The sequence below is a fragment of the Canis lupus genome, chromosome 16 (genome assembly GCF_011100685.1).
Source record: "Canis lupus familiaris isolate Mischka breed German Shepherd chromosome 16, alternate assembly UU_Cfam_GSD_1.0, whole genome shotgun sequence".
Classification (NCBI taxonomy): Eukaryota; Metazoa; Chordata; class Mammalia; order Carnivora; family Canidae; genus Canis; species Canis lupus.
Window position 1 is genome coordinate 58,244,397 of NC_049237.1, and position 16,984 is coordinate 58,261,380.

A 16,984-nucleotide genomic window follows, 5' to 3' on the forward strand; every position below is an offset into this window, starting at 1 on the left:
CTTTATTCATTGCGAACAGGCTTTGCTCATTCCAGAGAGAAGAGGTATAAGTTTTTATTTGCTGCTACAATGAATCACTGCAAATCTAGGGCCTTAAAAATCATACCCCAAAATGTATTCCTGGCAAGATTCTCATTGACCTAGAATCCAGGCTCAGCAAGTTCTGCTTTTCTGAAGGAAAAATGGGCAGCCTTTTCGCTGGTCTTTTCCAGCTTCTAGAGGCTACCCACCTTCTTTTGCTCATGGCCCCCTTTCCCCATCTTTTTTTTTTTTTTTAATTGGTGTTCAATTTACTAACATACAGAATAACACCCAGTGCCCGTCACCCATTCACTCCCACCCCCCCCCCCCTTTCCCCATCTTAAAGCCAGCAGACTCACATCTTTCCAACCGTTTTTCTCCAGTGATAACTCCTTTTGATCATAGCCTGGAAAATTTCTCAGAGTTAAGAACCCATTGTGATAGCACTGGATCCATTCAGGTAATCCAGGACAATTTTCCCATCTCAAAATCCTTAACTCTGTATCTGTAAAGACCCCATGGTCAAGTACATGAACACATGCACAGGTTCTTGGGATGAGGATGTGCATATCCTTGGTGGGGGGCATTATTCTGCCTTCAGAGATGCCAAAATACATACAATACCAATGCTTTCCTACTTCTGGGTGTTCGTGCAGGACTGTTCCTGCTCCCCAGAATGCTGTCTTCAGGTTTTGCCTGCCTGTGCTTTGTGTTTCAAGCATGAAACTCCTTTCTTTATGGGCATTTTTGGATATTTAGGTCCTCACTTTTATTTTCTTTTTTCCCTTTGTAACACTCACCACAGCTATTACATAAATATGTGTTTGAGCATGTATTTCTGTAGAACTGGCTTCCCTCTGGCACTGCAAGCTCTCTGAGGGCAGGTACCATGTTTTATTCAACTGCAAATTGATATCATTCACCATGATGCTCAGAGAGAGAGAAACCAAACAACGGCTTTTGAATGAATACACCAATGATGTACTGAAGACTACATGCTGACAAAAATTAATTTTGAATTTAAGTATAAAAATACAAATTTAGTTTTCAAGACCTGGATAAAACCCACTCCATAAAAGATTTTATACATTTCTATGACCTTTATGTTCTTCCATTCTGGGGAAAAAAGTTATGAAATGCAAAAAGAAAAAAGAATATGCAGAAAGATAGAGTAAGGCATTAACATGCCATATTGTCACTGAGCTCTTGAAAAGCAAACAGGCAGATGCTTCATTTTCTAAAGCACATTCAGTAAAATGAATAAAAACCTAACTATATTGTAAAGAAAAGACGTAATTCATCGAGCAGCCACATCTCATTTTGTTGTGTCATTATAGGGGTGATAATGCTGTCTAAGACAGCTGGCCAGCCCACCAGCCCTAGAAATGGCAGGATGAAAATGTTTTCTCTGGGGGAAAAAAAAAAGTACTTTACACTTAAATTGAGACACAAGCCTTAAGAACTGTCAGTTGTGGGAGTTGGACATCCGTGTGTCTCCATTACTTCTTTCCAAAGTACAATTATCTACATGTAAATAAAGGATGTTTTTCTGGTCCAGGAATTTTTGGGTTGTCTTAAATAAATGTTGTTGAGCCAGGCAAATAAAGTAACAATCTCTTCATAACTTCTACATATAATGGTCATCCCTCATAATTAGGTATACCCAAGGTCTTTGCAGGAAGCAAAAGCTTGAATCTGGCCCCTGCCCCACAAAGTTCAGGTGCCTAAACCACCCTGAACATATTGTGAATGTTCCATCCACACAGTAATGGCTTTAAAATTATTTTTCTTTGGCCTTTAACTTTTCATATATATTTTGGTAAGATTTGAGAAAATTGTAGAAATGAAGTAGTTGGCCGAGGGCTAATAAGGGTTCATGTATATTTTGCATTTCCTTTTACTCTACAGTTGTCACTTCCTGCACTTTACATATTTTTGTTTAACTTACTGGAAAAAGAATCCACACCAATGTTTATTTCATCTCAGATACTCTGAGTATGTAAGATTACTTGATCCTCACAGCAATCATTTGGATTGTGAAAGATTCTTGTGAATTTATATGTCAATCCATATGCCTCAGTGAAGTTAGGCACCTACGCAAGGTCAACTAGATAGAAGGTGGTGGCTGGAATTTGAATTCCTCTACTTCTGGTTGCAGCATATCATAATGTCTTAGGCACCGAACATCTAGATACGTAAAACAAAATAAGGAAGAATTAAATTCATAAAATAACTCTCCAAAATTGAATTATGGAAATTAGAAAAATAACATCAACCCAAATGCCTTTTACCCTGCTTAGCTTTTATTTTTCCTTTTTAAATTTTTATTTTTTTTAATTTAAATTCCAGTACAGTAAACATACAGCGTTATATTAGTTGCAGATATACAACACAGTGATTCAACAATTCTATGCATTACTCAGTGTTCATCATCATTGTGTATTCTTTTTTTTTTTTAATTTTCTTTTGATTTTTATTTATTTTAGTCACAGAGAGAGAGAGAGAGAGGCAGAGACACAGACAGAGGGAGAAGCAGGCTCCATGCACCAGGAGCCCGACGTGGGATTCGATCCCGGGTCTCCAGGATCAAGCCCTGGGCCAAAGGCAGGCGCTAAACCGCTTCGCCACCCAGGGATCCCCATCATTGTGTATTCTTTCCCCCCCCATGTTTCATTTATTTATTTTAGATAGTTAACATATAATGCAATATTGGTTTCTGGAGTAGAATTTAATGATTCATTACTTGCATAGAGTAGCTTTTTATTTTTATTTATTTTATTTATTTTATTTTTATTTATTTATTTATTTATTTATTTTTTAATGATAGTCACAGAGAGAGAGAGAGAGAGGCAGAGACACAGGCAGAGGAAGAAGCAGGCTCCATGCACCGGCAGCCCGACATGGGATTTGATCCCGGGTCTCCAGGATCGCGCCCTGGGCCAAAGGCAGGCGCCAAACCGCTGCGCCACCCAGGGATCCCCATAGAGTAGCTTTTTAAAAAGGATATGTAGGGCAGCTCGGGTGGCTCAGCAGTTTAATGCTGCCTTCAGCCCAGGGCCTAATCTTGGAGACCCGGGATGGAGTCCCACGTAAGGCTCCCTGCATGGAGCCTGCTTCTCCCTCTGCCTGTGTCTTTGCCTCTCTCTCTGTGTGTCACGAATGAATGAATGAATGAATGAATGAATGAGTAAATAAATCTTTTAAAAAATTAAAAAGTTAAAAGGATTTTTAATTATTATAATGAAAGTACAATAAATTTATTTCAACCTAAATTTCTTTTTTTTTTTAATTTTTTTAATTTTTATTTATTTATGATAGTCACAGAGAGAGAGAGGCAGAGACACAGGCAGAGGGAGAAGCAGGCTCCATGCACCGGGAGCCTGATGTGGGATTCGATCCCGGGTCTCCAAGATCATGCCCTGGGCCAAAGGCAGGCACCAAACCACTGCGCCACCCAGGGATCCCTCAACCTAAATTTCTAAAGACTTTTCACATTTTTATCTGACTATGTAATTTCATCATTGAGATTCAACTTCTCCACTTAAAAAATAAGTATATTAAGTAGAGAATTGTGGGGTTCTGTGTAATCCTGGCTTGCATTGATTTTTCTGTGATTTCTATAATATTGTGTGTTTTTAATATTCAGTACTTTTCTTACATGTTACAATAACCAAAGCAAACAAAAATTGATGTGTCATGATCAGAAAAGAATTATCATCAATGTATTGAATAAAGGAACTGTTTTGGAATTCTAGCTAGAATCTTGTCATAATGAGTACAGCATTACGTTTCATTGTGTTCAGGTAGTTAAAGAGGAGCACTTGAAATTTCAGACTACAACAATAAAAGGAAGCAAATCTCACTGAGATATTATGACTAAAAATAAATTATTACCAGAAAAAATTATAATGATAAAGATTTGTGGGTGTACATACTTAATTATCATTTAGGATTTCATGGTAACTCCCCAAGACAATTTTCAAGATATCCAGAGTCCTTGACATTTTAATGGTTACCATTTTTCATTTATCTCATTTTTCCCATATTCATTAAGAATCATAATAATCTTGAACTGTTCATAAAATCTTGACCTAAAATTTTGTCACAGTAAGCCATTGAAAAGGAGAAGAAAAACTGTTGTTCTCCAGTGCAAACCTATACAAAATCATTGAATTTTCCATCCAGAGCGTCATACTTGAGTCTTGAATTTGTGGAAATATTTGAAGAAGATCAAAGGACATGATCTCTAAAAACTATCGTTGAATTAGCAACATTCAATCTGGACTATGGGTCTCCCTAGCGTCATGCACTGAACATGGACTGAAGAGGTGATTCATTCAAAGTGCAGTGCAGGGCTTTGTGGAAGAGGCAAGGATGGCTTGATCTGTCCATCCTCCCAACACTTGCTCTTTGGTAGGCAGAATGCAGTCTTGACAATAGCTGGTGGTCAAATGACATTTTGAACATATTTCTATTTGCCTTCTTTTGTTCTGGTATTTGTTAGGAAGACAAGCTGTAATCAAATCATGTGACTTGGCTCCTAAAGCACCCTACCCACTTCTTTTTCACTCTGACATGCTCTTCATCTATATTAAGCACCAATGCATTTTGGAACTACACTTAAGATACAGATCTCAAACTAATAAAAATCACCCCTAAAAACAGTTTATGTGTTGATGACTAAAGCAGAAAAAAAAAGTGTGAATTTAACATTTTCACACATTAGGTTAAATATAACCTCAAGTGTAATTTTGACGCTGTTATATTTTCTTCACTTAATGCATTATAATGTAGGATTACACCAGGTGTTAGGCTACATAATTTTTTCTATGTGCAATCCCATGCAGATGTGCAAACTGAGGAGCAGAGAGGTCTTCCCCATGTTCTCATTACATAGTTGTGTTGGAGCTGGGGTTGACTCCTGCCCTGCCTTCTTCTAAATGCCATGCTCTTCCATGCCCACCACCTTGCAAGCATCCCCATGGAGGGACACAGTTGTCTAGGACACACATACACACTTGGAAATCCATAGAACCTGAATAGAAGCAAGGTGAGGGCAGTTCTGATTAAAATAAAAGGAGAGGATACTTACCCGGCAGGGGAGATACCATGATCATGAAGCTGGTTTTCCCAGGGCAAGGCTTAGCCATTGCACTCCAGATGTGCTGACCCCTCCGATTTCCCAAATGTGGGAACCTCTCGACTGCATAATTTGTGGTAGTGGGGGACTGTGTTTGCACTTTACCCTGGTAAAAAAAAAATAATAATAATAATAATAATTTTAAAAATTAAAAAAATTAAAGGTGGGGAAAGATTTAAAATAAATAAATAAAAGGGGGAGAAACAAGTGATATCACTGTGGATATCTATTCAGAAATATCATTTTAACTCTTCCATGCTGTGAACTGTGCCATTCCAGAGGTCTATGAACTGTGTCTCAGAATAACATGTTTAAATGCACACAAAAAATATAGATTGCAGGAAACCAATTATATTGAACTATACTCTTTGGGGATCCATGACCCCCTATCTGGGAAAGGCAGGCTCTGTTGGTAATGGAGACTTTACCCCATGCAGCCACATGCTTAACAATGTTATGTTAAAATCAAGGCAGCTGAGGTAGACATTCCTTACACATTTCCTGAGAGATTCATTTTCAATACAGGAAAGACAAAAAAAAGTTATGTTTTTCTTCATCCACAAATCCATATTTTACTTACCCATAGGTATGGCTTATCTGCAGTGCCAATCTGATCCCACATGGCTCTAGGAGATCTCATCATCTCGTCTCTCCTGCTGAGGGAAGGGGCAGCAATTAACAGTGAAGAGGAAGCAAAAGAAATGCCATACTCTTTATTCAGTGTCATTAGAATTATCATAAAAACAAAAACCACAACACAAAAACTTGCTGTTAGGTGCTTTCTGGTGCTATTTACATGATGCTCACTATCCATTAGTGAAGAAATAAGACACTATTATAATTAAGGCCAGCGCCACCCCTTGTCATTAGACATTTGGTGTGTAGAGTATTTGGTTTGTCCATCATCTCATGGCCTGTGCTAGCATGAGTATGTCAACACGTAGGAGTAAGCCTGTGGTTCTTCCCAAGCTTCTAAGCCCATCCTATATGAGTAATGTTGGGGACATTTTATTGCTTCCTTGATTATAATTTCCATACTCTTTTTTTCCTTCAGTATTAGTAGCAGCAATACTGACCATTGAATGGAATTAGTGTTGGGTGGTGAGATACATAAACTCCATAGGGCAATATTTTAGGTATCTTACTTAATAATTTTTATTATTGTATGTAAAATGGGCCGACATGTTGGTTGGCCGTAACATTTAAAGTAGTAGCAAATTGACCATATATATTTTTGCTGTGTTTAAGTGACTAATATGCATATACTACCTTATTTTTAAAAATTATTTATTTATTTATTTATTTATTTTAGAAAGAGAGAGAGAGGACACATGTGCAAGGGTGGGGTGGGGCAGAGACAGAGGGAGAGAGAACCCCAAGCAGACTCCTCACTGAGCACAGAGTCTGACCTGGGCCTCAATCCCATGAGATCACAACATGAGTCGAAATCTGTACATTTTTTTTCTTTTATAAATTTATTTTTTATTGGTGTTCAATTTGCCAACATACAGAATAACACCCAGTGCTCATCCCGTCAAGTGCCTCCCTCAGTGCCCGTCACCCAGTCACCCCCACCCCCTGCCCACCTCCCCTTCCACCACCCCTAGTTCGTTTCCCAGAGTTAGGAGTCTCTCATGTTCTGTCTCCCTTTCTGATATTTCCCACTCATTTTTTCTCGTTTCCCCTTTATTGCCTTTCACTATTTTTTTATTCCCGAAATGAATGAGACCATATAATGTTTGTCCTTCTCTGATTCACTTATTTCACTCAGCGTAATGCCCTCCACCTAACTGACTGCACCTCTCAGGCGCCCCTCATATATACTACCTTAAAATCAGTCATAATAGGAAAATAATTTTTCATAGAATTTGCAAAGGAGAAAATAAAATGTATGCACATCCCCATGTCTTGGAATTAAGCACCGTACTTCTGCTTGTCACTTCCCTGGGTGTATGTGAGGGGTCTGATTGAGGCATGTTGGTGACAAAGTATGAACAAGACCGGACTGTATATCTTCCACATGTGGTTATAAGGTGCCCTGTGGATGCCCCCTACATCCTTTAGCATCACCCCCTCCAATTCCGTACCTTTTCAGCATGTGGCCAGTTATTAACCATTCTCACTCTGGAGAGATTCAGTTCTATTCTCAGGATGCTGGTTTGAACCTTGGCTGGCACCTCCTGTGGCTGCCACCACCCCCACCCCTCCAGCGGGCCTGTTACCTGCACCCAGAGCTGGAGCTAGAGGGACCAGGCACATTCTCCTGTGGCTCGTGGCACCACCTTCATGACCCACCACCCAGAGTGGGCAAGAGGGACAAGTGGGGAGGGAGCTGCCCCATACATCGGCCAATCTCTGCCTGTCTCCGGGTTGTTCCCCTCTGTAACCCAGCAAAGCTGCAGTTCTGAGGGGTGAGCATCCAAGTGTGGCCCTGTCAGAGCAGTGCCTTTGCTCTGGACTCCTGCCCGCCTCAGGCTGTCCTGCGCATGAGACCTCCACCTTCCCAGAGCCTCCTGGGACTCTGACCCTCTGAGCCCCTCCCCTTGGAGGATGCCAGTTGTGTTTGAACAAGCTGGACAAGCACACACAACCTGAGTGTGAGCATTCTATTTGATGCCCTGCATATCTAAGTTAGCAGCACACACTGCACATTTTCTGCGATAGAACATGCTCTCGGTGCATTATTTTCACCGCGTGCATGATATTTTAATGCACAGGTATGACATGGCACATTTACTCCCCACCTGGTCACTTATTATCTACCCAAGTTGTGTGTCTATGTTACTCTAGGTGCCCGTGTACCCTAACCCAGCCCTGGACTTTGCAGAGCTGAGGTGAGATGATGTGAATCGACTTATCTTGTTCAGATAGCTCTCCAGGACAATCCGGGGCACCAGAGATCCATAAGGCACATACAAGTACTCAAAAGACATGTTTCAAATAAGATGAATATGAAAATGGCATTACCTTAAGGTGTCCTGAGATCAGTACCTGAGTTCTAAAGGTCTGATTGCATTTGGTTTACGAAGTGCTCAAAATGCTCAAAGTTGGAGAGACATCAGTGTGTACAGTATATAGTCTTACACAAGTGAGGGTGTTCTCAAAGTTTGTGACTTACAGAATCAAGTTCCTAGAAGGACGTTTCACAGAAACGTGAGTTTTGTTGGCTTAATCGTGTCTGCCACGGGGAGTTAAGGGAGTGGTTTGAGTGTGAGCCTGGAGACGGATGGGAGTCCCTTGAAAACTCAAATGATAGAAATCCTCAAAATGCAATACATACCCGATCCTTTATGCGTGCTTTAGTTAGCTGTGGCTGCTGTAAAGAAGTAGCACATACTGAGTCGCTTATGACCACGGAAATGTATTTCTCACAGTTGCGGAGGCTGGATTTCTGAGATCGGGTGCCTCGTACGGTTGGGTTCTGGTCAGAGCCTGTTTGTGGGTGTCAGACTGCAGATTTCTTCTTTGCCCTCACATGGTAGAAAGAAGGAAGGGGGCTCTCCGGGGGTCTCTTTGCAAGCATAGGATCCCATTCATGAGGCTCCATCCTCATGCCCTTATCACCTCCTAATGACCCCACGGCCTGACACCAGCACATCTGGGGTTAGGATTCCAATATAGGAATTTTGGGTGGATGTAAATATCCAGTCAATTCCACTGACATATAGGTGACAGCTAGACTGACCGGGATCGTCTGGCTACTTCCAGGCCCACAGGTTTAGAGTCTCACTTGAGTTCCCAAGCAAATGTTCCCTGTAGGGTGACCAACCATGGATTTGTTGCAGAGCAAAACCAGTGCTGAATAAAATATCTACTAGCTGAGTGATGTATACTAAAAAGGCTCTTGCTCCAAGTTTAGGGGGTTTGTCTCCTTTGTTTAGGGGGTTCAGTTTATTCAGTGTCAGTGTTCAGTCTGAATGTCGCAAATATTCACAGTCACCTAAAGTCACGTGGTGGGGGAGTGGGATCAGATGGTGGCCCATCGATATCCCAGGAACTACTGGGTAAAGAGAGTAAGAGAAGGGTCCTCTAAAACAGATGCACTAGAATTGCTGATCAGAGCTCCTTCTAAATGTGGTGGAACAATCTCCTTGAATATATTAGAAGCCACGTCTTAGAATTATTGTGCAAACAGTCATCCTTATAATTTGTGACATTACCTAATCACACACGGAAGACACTCAACCACCTTTGCTATTTTAACTATTATAGTTTAAGACACCCTGTTGCGCCTTAACAATGTGCTGGAAAGGAGAAGAATCGTATTTAATGTGGACAGACTTCTTCGTTTCTGCTTTGTTTTGCTGTGCGTATGGCTCTTGCAACAACATTACCAATACTTTTGTCGTGTGAGAAGGGGAAGCAGCGGGAAGCTTGTGCGTCCCCCCTGGAATCCCCAGGGATGCGCGTCCCCACACGGGCGCCCTGGCCACTGGTACAGATGCTGGTTTAAGGAAGCTGACTCGTGCTCCTGGTCCCTGCCTTTGCTCTTCCTTGAATCGTTGTCCCATTTTCATGTTGCCGAGGTCTTGAAACTTACGTTGATTTTGCTGATTCACATCCGCAATCATTGGATGGAACTCGTACTTCAATTCAACCTTAAACACCATGTAAACAGAACCACCATCAAAATAAAATGGCCTTTCCATTTTTATGTAGGAGGAGATTATATATTTTGCAAAAGCACACAGAACTGAAATCAATCTGATGAATTTTTCATGCGGCTTTTCATTTTCTTCCAATTTATCTTGTGCTTTTCTTTCAACAGTTGAAGCTTAAGTAGCTGAGGGACAGTGACTCGTGGATGAGGCACAAACAGTGTCTAGGTGTGGTTCAGGCAAGGCACACTCCGGTGGGTAGTCCTCTGCACACGTACGCTACATTGCAAGCAAATCAAGGAAGGCAGTTTTATTTTTACCTCATTTGATGAGTCAACGGCATCTATTGGTTTTGAGCTCTTTTCCTGTGTTTGTTAGCAAGTTCTAACAAACGTTCTCTCTGGTTAGAAAGCCCAAGAGCTTTCATTCTAGCAAAACCAGTAACTAATGTCATGTTTTCACCTCTCTGAGCTCCTGTTCTATGTCCATGAAACATGAGAATATATCACCTCCGAATCCCTTCCAGTTGAAAAGCTGGTATCTCCAGGTGAAATTTTAGTTTCTGATTTGCATTTCTGACTGTATTATTTTACTTACACCAGTTACACAGCGTGCTATTTGTATGTGGATCAAATTATTCTATGCCATCCACAGTAATGTGTGCTAACTCATTAAATGTCACAGTCATTGTGGGGAAACTGAGGCACAGAGAGGCTGACTTGTCCCCCGTTGCCGAATCCCTACTAATAGTAGAGTCTAGATTTAATTAAAGCCAGAAAAGTCCCCAGTTCCCTCTTCTTAGTCACTATACTACACCTCCTGTCTTTTTCTAAGAAAAAAGAAATGAGAATATTTCTTGAAATTGTGTTACTTTGGTGGTTTAGAACTGTCTCAAGGCTATACACATCATGTACCAATTACACTTAGTATTTTAAAAAGCTGTGCTCTTTTAATTGATCCTACCTTAATATCTGGCAACTTGATGAAATTTGTCTTTATGTGACAGGGGGATTTTCAGTGATTTATCAGGATAGTTTTCTTTAATACTTAAACGATTAAATAAAATAAGAAAAAAATACTTTTAAACATACACATATTCCACTATGTTGCATCCCATTATAAATGAGGGTTAAGGACATTAGTAGATTACTTTTTTTTTGCCTGGGGAATATAGCAGTTTGATCCAGGAAATACAGACGTTGAAGCCTACTTATCCATAGACAGATGGCTTTATCATTTTTCAAAAACAGTCCCACTAAATCAATGTCAGGTATGATAGCAACATTCTTGAAGGAAGGTCAAGGGTGATCACAAGGGTAGTGCATATTTTTTAAAAAATATAATACTCATTTATTCATGAGAGACAGAGACACAGGCAGAGGGAGAAGCAGACTCCCTGCAGGGAGCCCGACATGGGACTCGATCCCAGGACCCCAGGATCACACCCTGGGCAGAAGCCAGGCGCTCAACCACTGAGCCACCCAGGTGTTCCAATGCATCTTTAATATGAATGTATACAGTCACCCTCTTCTTACTATAAATGTGATTTTTTTTTCCTGTAAATCACAGAAATACATTTTGGTAGACCTATATATTTTCTGTTTTTTAATGACTTGGTCAAGTGAGAAGCCCCACGAGTACTATTAGTATTCCTAACAAGGGCAGTTGGCACTAGGCTTTCATCCTGAGTTACTCAACATTACGTATTGCCATAGAGACGTGCGAAGAGGTTCTCTGCAGATGAGCAGGGCTGGGCCCACACCCCTCTGGTGCAAGGACCTAAGCACGGATGTGTCTGCAAGGGCAGGGCGCATGTGTGAAGGTGTCCCTCATCTCAGACAGGTGACTGGCGAGTGGGTTCAAGGGATTGTTCTAGTAAACTGAAGTGTTAATCTCATGAACTGTCTTTATTAGATAATTAACAGCAACTGTGATAACCAAGACTGGCGTGCCAGTGGCTGTACCCAGTACCAGTAAAGGGTTCACATCGGAGTCCGATGCGGGTCTGGGAGCCCAGTCTCATCATGTAGGATGAACTAGACAGGCAGAAACACAGCAGATGAACATGCCTCCATCTGCTCCAAGATCTCCGTGGGCAGCCACTCTGTCAGACCTGATGACAAATGCATGGACGCCTCCTGGGTTCCTGGTCGCCTTCCCTTTACCCGCCCTCTCCCAGAATACATATCCTGGAGGCTCTCCATCTTCCCTCCTAATAGAAGTATTTTTTTTTTCTTTTTTTCTCCTTTCTAGGAATTATTTAAAAGCCATGGGTTGATTATATTTTTTTACTTTCTCTCTTTCTATGAATAATAGAAAGGCAAAAGTTTAACCAAATAAATCAGAACTGTGATTGAAACCTTTTATACCCTTACCCAGAGCATCTTAGCATTACAGTGAACTGTGGAGGAAATGGATCCGGTTTCTACTGGATTCTCTTTCAAGACTCTTAGCAAACAAACCATCGTGAGGATGTGTAGGGATGATTCATGTCAAGGCCCTCCTCCCAAATACAGTTCCTTGCAGGATATCTCAAGACTCGTATGGCAAAAATAATCTAAGGTAATAGATGAGCAGCTCCCACCCTACGGGGCCTTGCGTGGATTGAATCAAAGCAGCTCAACGTGCACCCCTGTCATCTGGATGCAAGACGTCGCGGGGGCCTTGGGAGCCCAGACTGGGTGCTGAGGCGAGTCCAGGGCACATGCGGCCTCTAAAAGCCTGGCTACCATTTTCCTGGCTTATCAGAGTCACATGTCACATAAAGTGAAGTGTCCCTGACCACCAAAGTCCTCTTAAAAGAATCCTGTGCCATTTAAATATTTTAGAGTTAATGTAGTAACGTCTTCAAATCTAAGCTTATTTAATTAAATGTGGATACAGCCGGCAATCACCTTTCAACGTACTTTAAATCACCTCCGTGGCTGGAGAGAAGCTTGCACTATTCCAGTTGCTTATTTATTTATGTACGTATTTTTTCATCTTCTGGCTCCAGACGAGATAAGGTGCCAGGGAAGGAAAGCCACGGGGGATGTGAGGGACCACGCGTAAGACGAACGCGTAAGGCTTCTAATTAGCAAAGTCCCAGCAACGCTGTCGCTGGGTGGCCACGGGCTGTGCGAGTGAATGGGGAAAATCAAGGGTAAAAATGTAAAACCACATATGGAGCATGTCAAGCAATTCAGAGACGGTTATGTCAGGGGTAAGAATCATGCCTTCGTATCTTACCACTGAGGGATGGTGACCTACGATAGTCTGTGAGTACTAAATTGTGGTTCCTTAATTCACACTGACTAAAACGTACTTCCTGAAAGCTACTTAGTACTCACATTTGTCATTTAAAAGGCATTGCATCTTAGTATTTTCCTCGATTTCTGTGAATGGAGGAACATAAATATTCCTTAAAAGTCATTTTTAAATCTCTAGCATGAGCGCACATCAAAGCACGGTATTCACTTCTGGACAGCCTTCAGGAATGTTCTGGAATAATGTGTTTGAGTCAGTATCAGTATGTATCAAGCCAAGAAGCATCACAGACTTCTTCGAAATTGAGAATCTTTTCCGGCCTCGAGCAAACGTTGGCATCAGTATCCAGAGTTCTGTTGAGTCCTATGGAGGTTTATTCTGATTGCAACTTGAATTTACTTTTTTCATTGGATTGAACTACGGCAGCGAGGAATTAGGGTAGCTTCTCAGCCCTGGGAGGCATACCTAGGGCCTTTTTTTGTGATTAGTAAAAAACATCCTTTATGTTTTAGGCAGTTTTCACACCGTAAGTTGCGTCTAATCGTCACAATTGCACTGATTAGCATCTTCCTTTCACAACGAAGGGAAAGCTGTCATGGAGAACTGGCTCTGGTTCTCCCAGGCTTCCGGGCTGTTCTGGGCCTGCCCCCTCACCGCATCCCATGCAGACTTGAGGCTCCCACCATGGGCCAGGCTCTTGGCCACTGGAGATGAGCAACTACTCATCCTCAATGCCGAGCATGGGACCCCTTCTTCTCATAAGTTTGCAGTGATCCCGTGATCCCGTGAGCATGACAAAGTCGGTGCAGCCACCCTGGGCTCCTAGTGTCTTGTAAGGTTCCATGCTCAGGACACTCAGCCGTTTCTCAAATATTCTGGTAGCTTCTGTGGGCCACAGGGTGGTGAGAGCCTGGCACTGCCCCTACACGGAGGCTGCTCCCCGACCACCACATCTTCCGTGTCTCACCTGAAACGCTCCATGTCCACCTGGGCAGTATGTGCCCATGAATATTTATGTATAAAATAAGGGTAAAATCTACCTGGAATCGTTAAGGATAATTTGTGTATTCCAGGCTAGATCTGAAGCTAGAAGTGCTGTGGAGCTGCTAATCCAATTTGGTTATTTAATGTTTCTCGAATAGTAAAGCCATGATCTTAGAATTCGAATTATGGGATTCAAAAAGTTATTCTGTTAATTGAAGGCATGGTTATCTTACGGCACTCCGGCCTTCTGGCTCCTAACAGAGCACCCTCTCCTAATCTTAGAGATTTCTACATAAAGGGTATGCTTTATCTTAAAATGGTAACTAGCCCAAAGACATGAGCCTATCTTACAAACAGATGCTCTTGCAAATTTGTTATCCATTGGGCACTTATGTTGCTATTTGTATTACTGTTCATTATAGCCATTTATTAATTGGCTATTAAATAACAAGATTCACAGATGCATAAATCAGCACTTTTCTTTGGAAGATGGAATACCATTGATCAATTTTTAAGTAAAAGATTAGTAAATGTATTTCTCTTTACTTCAACTTGTTAGCAAAATGATTATTTTTTTTTTTTTTTGGTTCTGTACATGGATCATGTGTTCTTGACCTTCTATAATGTGTGCTATTTTTAGAATGATCGTTTATCAAACATCCAATTTTATGATGTTTACTACTTATGGGCACCGTTCTCTGAGTATTTTAAGAGCACTTGAAGAGCAGTTAACCTTCACAATAAACCTACAATAAAACTGTTACTATCCTATTTTAAGGTGGAGATATTGTAATGCAGAAAAGTTAAATAATTTGACCTAAATCACAAGACATTACAAGTGCAAGGCCAAGGTTCAAAGCCGACGGAGCTGGCTCTGAGCCTGAGCTTCTGTGATGATGCTGGGCTCTCCGTGTAAAGATTATAGTGGGTCTGATCCAAATGGCTCCTCCAGGTGTGGCTGAAGACAGAAGGACTGGTTGCTATGAACAAGCATGCAAGTGTTCATGGCCAACTACTGAGCTCACCTATTGTTTAGAAGATAGACACTGATTCCTAAATATCACATGAGTAGACTTAAAATGAGTACATTGGCCTTGATGAATAGAAAAGGAATATATTATCTCTGCTCACGATTAGTCTCCTGTGCTGTCCTGACAAAGAGTTAATACGGTATAGTATTTCTACAGGTTACTATGCTATTTCTTTCATGGTTATACACTTTTTTTAAATTTTCGTTACTCGATTTTTAGAAATTCTGATTAACATTTCCAAAACATAGTTTTTGGGGGCAAGTTTACTAAGAAGAGGGCAGTATGGATAATTTCAGAATTTGCCACCATTCTCAGGAACAAACACTGATGCCACCCCTGCCATGTGTACAACGTTATTTGGGCTCTGGGATTCTCCTCGGTCTACAAGCTCACTCACAGTTTTTATTTATTTATTTATTTATTCATTCATTCATTCATTAATTCATTAGAGACACGGAGAGAGAGAGGCAGAGGCACAGGCAGAGGGAGAAGCAGGCTCCATGCAGGGAGCCTGCTGTGGGACTTGATCCCAGGTCTCCAGGGTCACGCCCTGGGCCGAAGGCAGGTGCTGAGCCACTGAGGGATCCCCCATTCACGGTTTTTAAAGTTTCTTCGAGACTATCCTGATGGCTGTCTCAAGTTTGTGAGCATGTTGTCTATATGCCTCACCTAAAAAAACAGGTTTTCAACAACTAATTATTTGTACTACTATAATCTTTGTACTAAGAGATATTCTTAAAAGGTTATTTTCCGTAAATCAGTTGTTTCACATTTCTCTCCTCACCACCGAATTATTATTTTTTGTTGTTGTTAACACGGCTGTTAGGAAATTCAACGTTGTGCTTATCAACTTAACAGAACTGGCAAAGACGTAAATAAGTTAACATGGAATTCTCCCCATTTGCTAACTGGAACTTACGGGGTGGTGGGCTGTAGCATATCGTGACAAATAAGCCAGGAGCAGCTTGGTGCTAGAAGAGAAATAGCAACCCGTTCCCTCCCGCAGCTGAAGAACATGCTTTCAGGGGCCAACAGTTACTAGTAAGCCACAATCCACAACATGTCACGCATGTGGGTCTCTTAGGTGCAGTTTTGTTGAGTTGCTTTCCATTGAATTCCTGATTGAAAGAACACAATTATAATTTAAATTGCACTAGTAATAATCATTAGCCCTGAATACATCATATTAAATGTCTTGAATTATTCCTGATTTTCTTACAGAAATATTTTTCTGGTAGTATTTTTCTTACAGAATCCAAGTTTTGATTCATTGAAAATAATTTTTAGAATTGTTTATTTTTGAAATGTCGGAAACCCATTTTTTTTTACCCCTTATATATATCTCAGGGCTTCATTGAATTGATGCATTAAAGAAATTTTTTTTAATGAAATAGAGTTCACTCCATATTTTTTCAGGCAATCTCTCAAATACAGAGCGGGACTGTGTTGTGGGTGTGACATCTGTCAGTGGTGTCAACACGATCATAGCACAACCAACTGCCTGTTCTCTCACCTCAAGTAACCCCTCTTCACTCGCAAGACTTTGATTCTTGCTTCAGTGGCCCCATTTCTTTATCAGCCAATATCTTAATTTGCTAATTGAGATTCTACTAGGTTTCATCAGATGCATTTCCCTGTTCAGACATACAGTCTGGGATTCTGACTTCAATGATATTAATTTCTATTTCAATAATTAAGATCTTGTCCAATTTGCATATTTTAACTTGTCTCTGCTTTCCTCATTTCATCCATCTAGGACTGGTGACATTAGTGAAAAAAAAATCTTGATCTGTTATTTATATAATTGTTTGGAGTCTTTCTAATTAATGACCTCAAAATAATAGAGCATTCACCCTCTGAATGTTTTGAGTTTCTGCTTAGTGTTTAGTCCCGGAGAGTGAATATACATGAGACTCACTCTTATTCATAAAGTCCCCTTGGAGTAGAACACGCCTTTCTTTCCT

At 40.9% G+C, this 16,984-nt stretch overlaps 1 protein-coding gene and 1 non-coding gene across 2 annotated transcripts in view; both read left to right on the forward strand.

The window, feature by feature from the left end:
* CSMD1 (CUB and Sushi multiple domains 1) overlaps positions 1–16,984 on the forward strand; it is a 1,850,581-nt gene that overhangs the window by 770,677 nt on the left and 1,062,920 nt on the right. The window lies entirely within an intron of this gene.
* LOC119869636 lies at positions 5,106–5,270 on the forward strand. The gene has a single exon (XR_005371737.1). It is a non-coding gene; the product is annotated as a U1 spliceosomal RNA (small nuclear RNA).